Source organism: Dryobates pubescens, chromosome 22 (assembly GCF_014839835.1).
Source record: "Dryobates pubescens isolate bDryPub1 chromosome 22, bDryPub1.pri, whole genome shotgun sequence".
Lineage (NCBI taxonomy): Eukaryota > Metazoa > Chordata > Aves > Piciformes > Picidae > Dryobates > Dryobates pubescens.
This window is the reverse complement of record NC_071633.1, coordinates 4666884-4674312: the sequence shown is the minus strand read 5'-3', so window position 1 is coordinate 4674312 and position 7429 is coordinate 4666884.

The window sequence follows — 7429 nt, the reverse complement described above, 5'->3', positions numbered from 1 at the left end:
ACAGCTCCTCTGATTCATGGCTCAGCAAATCTCCCAGGGGACAGCTTAATGGCCACTATCTACCTTGACCAGATAAAGTCCCTTTTCTTAATCCCCAGTCCTCCTGAACTTTAATCCTCTGCTATTTAAATTTGTCATAAAATCTTTTATTTGCCTTGTCATGTTATTGCCTAATCAGTAAGTGTATTATGTCTCAATAACTTGGCCATGCTGGCTTTGGCACACGAGCAGAGGACAGGTTACTCTGCCCCCCTGAGCTAGCTGTAAATAAAACCACCAGATTGAACTAGAGAAGGAATCGTACAGCAAGATCAAAAGACTCCCAGATTAGCATCATGAAACGACAGATCCTTTCTTCTTTTGCAACAACATGGTTTTTTTTCCTCCTCTCCCTATTTATTTACTCACATTATCCTTTTCCATAGCCTGTACCTGGCTGTGATAGTTTTAGGCTATGCCTTTGCAATTTTTTTCACAGATCTTGAGCAGAAAAGTAGTAAAATGTAAATAAATCACTACTGGGTGTAAAAAGGAAAGCAATGACAATTCTAAACCCATTGGAGAGATAAGGGACTAAAACTAGTTGTACCCAAACAATTTCTCTTCTTTTGGCTTTTTTGCTCTGGGGAAGATACTAACTTGCTTCTGCTTGACCTTGGCTGCATTGTTTTGGCTAAGTCTCACATCCCTCATCTCTGTCTCTTCTCCCTTTTCTATGGGGGGATAGGAGGGAGGCAAGGAGGGAGAAGCTAGAGGTTTCCCCTGGTCTTTGACCAGGGGGGTACTAGTGCTGTTTATTAATTGTAAATACCTGCAAACATTGTAAATCCTGTAGATGTTGTACATATTCGTTGCATTACATTGTAGATTGTAGTTTTGCTCATAAATACAGCTTTCATTTGCTGGTCTGGCAAATTTAATGTTGGAGGGGAGGAATTTCAACCCACCACACAGGCAGAACCAGTCATTTACCTCCCACACAGAGGAGTCACAGCTGGGGATGCCTTGTAGGGGCTTCTCAGCCTGGGGCAGAGGGGAAGGCTGGGCAGAGGTACTGACAGACCCTGGTCACTGGGCATCAAACTAACACGAGGCCATGCTGCTCCCCAGATCACGCTGCAGTCCCCAGGAGCATGCATTGGGCTAACACCATGCAACAAGTCAGCTCACAGCCTGGGTCAGCATCCAGTAGGTTTGAGAGTCTAACCTGCAAAACTGGCAATGATCAAAAACTCAATTAAATTGGTAGTGAAAAACCTATTAAGTGTTCTCATGTCTGCTGCAGTTTGAGTGCATAACTCACCTGCATGTCACTGACTTGCAAGAAGTTTTTCTTAGAACAACAGCTTGAGTGGAAACCACCTTGTCAAAAAATAATGGTCTCCTTTCCCCCAGCCTGAACTAAGCAGCTACCACAGAATCACAGCATCACCAAGGTTGAAAGAGACCTCAAAGATCATCAAGTCCAACCTGTCACCACAGACCTCATGACTAAACCATGGCACCAAGTGCCACGTCCAATCCCCTCTTGAACACCTCCAGGGATGGGGACTCCACCACCTCCCTGGGCAGCACATTCCAATGGCTAACAACTCTCTCAGTGAAGAACTTTCTCCTCACCTTGAGCCTAAACCTCCCCTGGCACAGTTTCAGACTGTGTCCTCTTGTTCTGGTGCTGGTTGCCTGGGAGAAGAGACCAATCCCCTCCTGGCTACAACCTTCCTTCAGGTAGTTGTAGAGAGCAATAAGGTCTCCCCTGAGCCTCCTCCTCTCTAGGCTAAACAACCCCAGCTGCCTCAGCCTCTCCATGTAAGAGGAAATACTTACTGCCTGTTTATTTAAACATGCTATACAGTCACCCTGAATTACAATACACTCCTGCTGCAAGCTGCAGTTTTAACCTTCTAGAATCTTCTTTTCTTCAAGTCAAGAGACTAAATTAGGCAGGGAACCAACACTGAACCTAACACTCCACTGTGTGCTCAGTGGCTGTGACCTCTTGAGTTCTGCTAAAACAGAACAGATTTAGTATTTGGCTAAACCAACTGTATGTATTGAAAGCAAACAGTACAACAACAGGGCTCTGACTATGCCTGGTACTGAGGGAAGTGTCAGCTTTTGATTTGGAGGTTTTTTTTGTCAGAGGCAGAAGTTACAAATATCAGCAAGTGTTCTGTGGTGCTTCTCCGATGTTCCCCCCACCCCAAGCTATTTGTTTGCTGCTTCAAGATATTAGACAGCCATGTATTTTACTTTCCCTGCCAGTAGCCAATTTGCAAGAAACCAAGTAATATAAAAATAGCTATTTACTCTGTAACAAGCAGTACAGTACATTATCACTCGACGCTGCTGCTGTTAGAGGATAGCAAATCAATAATCAGTTCTTATTCAGTAACTTTGTAAACCATCTGCTTCCATCATTGCAAAGCATGTTCTGCTGCAGCAAAGCCTTTACTGCCATACTAATAGACTATTTCCTTTATGAAGTCTAAGACAATGTCATATCAAAAGCTTTTTAGTTGCTTTACCATTTAAGTAAGTGATATGCTTAGCTCACACAGAAATCTGCAGAGAGAGAGAGAAATTGTCACTCCCTGTGAAAGTCCACCCTCATCAGAAAAGATTTTGTTTACCTTTGAAACTAAGGGTTTGTGATTACCTGATATATTCCATTGTCAGACCCTGCCTGGCCATTCCATTATTGCCATTAATCACCAAGGTGTGCAGCTGAGAGCTTCACACACTGACCTCACTCCACAGCTCCCTCTCTGCCCAGCTCTGCCACAGGTGACTGCTCACCTCACCTGTGTGCCTCAATTTAGGCACCCAGGATTCCTTGTAAAGGCCCTCAAAGTGCTCTTCACTAACCATCTATGGCCCCCAGCACTCATTTAGGTACTGTTTTGTTAAGTGTCTAACATCTGAGAACAACTTGGGATGAACTCTGCAGTCACTGTAAGGCCTCAGACATCCCACAGAGTATTTAAGAAACATTCTACCAGGGATGAACATGGGGATGTGGGATGGGGAGGGCACAGCTGCAAGCAGGACTTAACTTGGAGGTCTACAAAGCATCAAGCCTCCAGTAATCACTTTTAAGCTGCCACTGAAGTCATTGGTTTCCTCAGCTTAGGACAAAGAAATGAGCGATTCAGGGACTCAGGATCCCAGTCCTGCTGTATTTTACTCACAGCCCTTCGCTTCAACAATAAATCTTGTCTTTACAGCTCCAGCCAGACAGCTAGGAAATGCCATGCTGCTGGCTGTCTGCTCTGCCTTCCCATCCCCCCACCCCAGCACCAGCCCCACTCTCACCACACTCATCCCAGGCAACAAAACCTCAGACTCCATTAATCTTACAAACCAACAGGTTTTTTCCCCCCTCATCTTCTCTAAGTAGTTCTGCCTACACATCTAAATGAAAACACAGCAACACCTTGCTCCAGCCTCCTGCTCCCTCACAGATCCACAGAGGAGCAGAGGGCACCAGTGGGCCATGCTCACTGCCAGCAAGCACATCCTCCCCAGCTCAGGGAAGCAACAGCTCCAAGCGCCATGCTCCTGCTCCTGGACCTTCTCCCCAGTGGGCAGGGTCAATGGCCACAGCCCAGCCAGCAGTTGTTGTCTGGATTTACTTCTAAATAAAACCACTGCTGAAGCAGTGTCAACCCTTGAGTGTCCATGTTTTGAAGACAAAGAAAAACAAATCTAATACTCTTTTAGTGCATTGACTCTGTTGGACTTCCTTGGCTTGGGAATCTTTCCTATAAATCACTTCCACATTTAGTGTCACCAGCTTCACGAATTCATTTGTCTTTGCTAAAAGCATCGTTGCCTGTGTTTATATTACCTGGTGCTTCAAGCTGTGTGTTTCTCCTGCACTTCAAACTGCCCAATGACATCCTAGGTCCAACTTTGAGTAACATAAGTTTTATTTGCTTGGTTTTAGCTCCACTTCTTCTCTCATGCAGAAAGCCAAAAGACTGACTGTAACCTGGAATTTAAGTGATGTCCAATTGCGTATTTGGCACTGACTTTCCAGTTTGTGGACTGTTACTTCATTGTATCTGCTGCTAGCCTGAGCTTAATAAACCAATACTTTTTTGCTGCAGGCAGTACTCTCATGCCATGAAAAATGCAGAGGTCTGGAGTTACTTCTCACTTTGATGTGATCATAGAATCATAGAATTGTTAGGGTTGGACAGGACCTCAAGGATCAGCCAGTTCCAACCCCCCTGCCATGGGCAGGGACACCTCACAGTACAGCAGGTTGCTCACAGCCACATCCAGCCTGGCCTTCAAAACCTCCAGGGATGAGGCTTCCACCACCTCCCTGGGCAACCTGTTCCACTGTCTCAGCACCCTCATGGTGAAGAACTTCTTCCTAACATCCAAGCTGAATCTATCAATTTCCATTTTTGTTATATTCCCCCCAGTCCTATCACTCCCTGATACCCTAAAAAGTCCCTCCCCAGCTTTCTTGTAGGCTCCTTTCAGATACTGGAAGGCCACAATAAGGTCTCCTTGGAGCCTTCTCTTCTCCAGACTGAACAGCCCCAACCCTCTCAGTGTGTCCTCCTAGGAGAGCAGTTCCAGCCCTCTGCTCATCCTTGTGGCCCTTCTCTGGACCCCTTCCAGCACCTCCAGATCCTTCCTGTAATAGAGGCTCCAGAACTGGACACAGTGCTCCAGGTGGGGTCTCACCAGAGTAGAGTAGAGGGGGAGAATCACCTCCCTCTCCCTGCTGGCTATGCTTCTCTTGATGCAGCCCAGGATGTGATTGGCTTTCTGGGCTGCAAGTGCTCACTGCTGGCTCCTGTTGAGCTTCTCGTCCACCAGCACCCCCAAGGCCTTTTCTTCAGGGCTGCTCTCAAGCCAGTTGCTTGAGATGAAGCTTCACTTTCAGTTCTCCCCCTTTCCTTTGCAAGCTCTGACATAATCTTTTCTTTTGCCTCTATTACTGAGCCTCATTCTGTGTCCATAAAGCCAAATTCCACTAACCAGAATAGTTTTAACAGACTGCTCTGCAATTGTTTTGTCCGGCTCTGAACTGAGCAGCTCCATCCCCGCTCCTAACCCTCTTCTTATTTTGAAGCTGCCACAAGTCATCTATCTTTTTGTCAATGAAGGTCTGATAACCACATGGGCCAACCACACATCCCTTTTTTTGTTTTCTTTTTTTAATTTCCTGGTTTGCTGATCAATTTATTTCACTTTGATTGCACCTGTTGAAAGATACTTGTCGGATAGGATGCAACAATAGAAATGGGAAGATTCAGACTGGCTGTTAGGAAAAAATTCTTCACCATGGGGGAGGTGAGACACTGGCACAGGTTGCTCAGGGAAGTGGTAGAAGCCTCATCCCTGGAGGTTTTTAAGGCCAGGCTGGATGTGGCTCTGAGCAACCTGCTCTAGTGTGATATGTCTCTGCCCATGGCAGGGGGGTTGGAACTGGCTGATCCTTGAGGTCCCTTCCAACCCTGACAATTCTGTGATTTTCTGAGTTGAAAATGTTTCTGCCTGCACTTTTAGGCTATGCCATGGTGCACAGTAAGACCTGACAGTCACTTAGATGCTAGGTGAGTAGTTTTTCTGCATTATAGCTGCACTATGAATTTGGCACTGCTATGATACCACGGCATTCCCATTAGAGCTAAAATTGCTACGTGTATTTGTCTGCTCAGTAGCCAAGATTTAATGTGTCTCCCTTTAGGTTTGCCCTTATTTTCTGAGGTTTTAGGGGGAGGGTCCCCCCCTCACAGGTTTCTGTTTTTTTCTGCTTACACTTAGGCACAAGAGCTGGTCACCTCCTGAACCCAGAGCAAAAACACTGCGAGGAAAATAGGTCAGCACAAGCACCATGTTTCACTCCTTTCCAACCACAGTCCCGTCTCCAGCATCAGCTGCCTTCCAAAAGCTCTCAAACTCCCATAAAGGGAGTCAGATGTCTCAAGCCCATTATTTTCAATGAATGCTCTGATGTACACTCAGTCTTGGCACACTGAGCTTGGCCTGGACCAGAAACATCAATCTTTTTAGATCAGTGACTGGCCCATGGCCCCTCCTGAAGTTGCCCAAGCCCTATGTTCCTCAGAGGGCAGCTGAGTTCACAGAACCTCAGTTCAGCCTATCCCTGAAGCCCAGGCTCTCTGCAGCCCCCCAGGAAAAGGCACATACCACATGCCACATGCCAGCCTGTCCCACTCACCACAAACATTTTAGCTGCTTGGGTGTCTGCCTTTCTAGTGGCCTCTGTGGCCCGGGGCAGGCTGCAGTCTTACCAACAGTGTTAATACAAATTCAGCACCAAAATCCCAGGATCACTGAGAAACATCTTCAAAGCAAATACTTTTCTAAAGCCTACCTCTTAATTGTAGCACTGCTGGGGTCTAATTTTGGAACCTGTGGGACTGACATCTCTCATTGCTATCCCTGTAGTGGATCAACTCACCTGAAATAGACGGCACATGTTCATTTTTCACTTGAAGTAGTATTGCTCACATAGACAAGCTTGGGTTTGTATGTACTACCTCAAACACTGACAAGTGACACAAAATGAGATGGCTACTCAGATGTGGAAAGGTCATCAGGGATAATTTCTTTCTTCCCCAGCTGTAGAAGATCTATGTCTGCACACCATAATCCCAGATAGCTTACAACAATGCTTTAATTCAGGAAGAGAAATAGCTTTGAACTTTCACACTGAGGAATACTTAGACAATGAAAACCTTCAACTTAATTCCTCTGAACTTTGCAGCCAACATTTGTGATTTATACCATCCTGCATGTCCTTAGATACCTTCCAGTGATGCCTGAAGTTTGTTAAGGGTTGATGTAAGACTGCCATCGATTACAGGCTCACTTATCCTCCCTTCTACAGGTCTATTGACTTGGCCTTGGATACAGTCACGTTCTTGGTTTACTCATTTGTTTTCAGAGAGTGAAGAGGTATTTCTGAGAACTCATGGACATGGACCAGACCATGCCCAGGGGCAGTCTGGAGTCAGAGCTACAGTTCCCTTGTTCTCTGAGAAATACTGAAATGATTTAAGTGGAATTAAAATGCCTCCAAATTCAAAAGACAAATTCAGTAATACCTGTTGACATCACTAATTAGCCCCCTGAGGTAAGGATTTTTATGTTACACAATTAATTACTCCCATTCTGTCCATCCAGTCCTGGGAAGCTCATCCTTAACTGTCCCATGCATTAAGAAACCCAGATCATTCCTGGCATTTCTGACATTTTCAAGGCTCCAAGGTCCAGAAGACACCTTCCAAGGTCTTTATCCTGATTTTGATGGAGAGTGGGAAGAGGAGTAATCAAACTTATTACTCTGCTCTGTTTCACCCATTAATAACAACATATGAGTTCTGTCATACTCCTGCCAACAGCTCTATGAGGGCCCCCTCCAGACCCTCCAGCACAC